At 42.3% G+C, this 1,922-nt stretch overlaps 1 pseudogene; it reads right to left on the bottom strand.

Annotated features, from left to right (window-relative positions):
- Window positions 1-431: 431 nt before the first annotated feature.
- On the bottom strand, window positions 432-1,865 carry LOC147421289 (psbP domain-containing protein 7, chloroplastic-like; annotated as a pseudogene).
- Between the last annotated feature and the right edge of the window lie 57 nt (window positions 1,866-1,922).

Genomic DNA, 1,922 nt, shown 5'->3' on the forward strand with positions numbered 1-1,922 from the left:
AAAGGACTTTTTGGCACTAACTAACTTTTGGAGGTCTTTAATGAAGCTAACCCTAAGGTCTTTTAAGCTCCATTAGATGTACGTTACTTTTTGATAGACTGCCTCCTTTTGGACCCCTATTGATATGTAACCATCTCTCCTCTTGGTCCCTTGCTGAGGTAAATCTAGAAGTACTTATTACACATTGCTCTTTGGTAGACCGTCTCCTTTTGGACCCCTATGAGATGCAACCATTTCTCCTTTTGGTCCCCTGTTGAGATAGCTCTAGAAGCATATATCTATATCCTAACTCTTGTTCCCCTTTTATCTTCTCATATTAAATGATCAGTTTAATATGAGAAAATCATTTGGTAAAGTTAGATATTATATTTTATGGCATTACCTCTCTTTTGGGGAAAACCCACTTAATCTCAAACAGATAGATTCTCCATTTATAGCCTCACTTTAAAAGAGTTGGCCATTTTGAAAAATTGCTTCTTGACATCAAGTCATAGCTTCTCTAAAGTTTGTGTGTTCATTGAAAAAAGCTCCCCATTATAAGCTGCATATACAGAGACATTATGCCTTAAGAATGATTGGCCCCGAACTGAAAACTCAAGGTTGTAATACAGGAATCTCCCGCCATTCAACAAGTCCTCCCTTTTCTCAACATGAAGAAGCGTCAAAGTAACCTTCGAGTTACTTATGAAGCTCTTGAGAATCACATCTTGTGCCACATTAGGATCCCCTAACTTGTCAAGCCTGAAATCTTGAGGAACCAGTGCAACTATCACACTAACATTGAGCTGTCCACTAGGCCCTGGTGAACCAAATGCCACAACTAGATCCACTAAGCTTGAAGTTCTTGTGTTTGCCACGGCTGCTTCCCCGTATAAATGCTGCTTTTCAGCTTTCTCCCCATCCCGGTATAATAATCGTTGATCTCTAACCCATCTAATAGAGCACCCACATCTGGAGTACTTTCTTTTGGAGGAAAAAGGGAATGCCGTGTTGGAGTTTTTGTTTTCAATTTGTAAAATTGACGGGAGAGAACTTACTGTCATAAAAATAGAAAGCCAATAAAAATTTAGCCGCCCCCCAAATCGCTCCCAAAAAAAAGAAACCGACATCAGTCTCTCCCTCTTATCTCCCTCGCGCACTCTGTCTTTGTCTCTCTTAGATCCTTCGATCTCTACGTGTCAGAGCAAACTCTCTCTCTCTCTCTCTCTCTCTCTCTCTCTCTCATATAGGCGCGCATAGACGTGCCAGTCCTCTTGCCTGTCCACCGTCGCCACTGCCCTTGCAGTTGGTGCTATGACTACAGCCCTTATAATATTGCCACGTAAGTGGCAATATTACTATAAGATAATATTTAAGTACTAACACTACCGTTCGTCGGGGAATTTGTGAAATTGAGGCATTGTGTGAGTAGGGTAAATAAACTCAAAATTCTTCTCGGGGCCTCTCTTGTGGCCATTGATAGGGTAATATTTTTGTCCATCTATTAGGGTAAATAAACTCAAAATTCTTGTCGGGGCCTCTCTTGTGGCCATTGATAGGGTAGAAGGATAGTGAAAGGCCAGCATTAAGACTGAGGATGAAGCTTGTGATGTGGAGAGACCAAGTAAAGCACACTAACTGAGAGTAGGCAACATCCAAGGGGATGTCTGCCGCGGCTGCAATGTCGCCTCCTTTTGGTGCCTGTCACCATTTTGTCTCGCGCAAGGAGCCATGTGAAGATGCCCTAACAGAAGTAACGCCTTTACCAGCAGATACAGAATTGTGGGTGCTCCTCCTGCATATAAGAATATTGATGTTGCTGATGTTGGCTCGGATGGGGACGTAGGCACAACAAAATTGCTTCCCAGCAAATTGCAAACTGCCATTTTATAATCATGCTTTGGATCTCTCTCTCTCTCTCTCTCTCTCTCTCTCTCTCTCTC

The sequence above is a fragment of the Adiantum capillus-veneris genome, chromosome 28 (assembly GCF_014529385.1).
Source record: "Adiantum capillus-veneris isolate H3 chromosome 28, ASM1452938v2, whole genome shotgun sequence".
Taxonomy (NCBI): Eukaryota; Viridiplantae; Streptophyta; class Polypodiopsida; order Polypodiales; family Pteridaceae; genus Adiantum; species Adiantum capillus-veneris.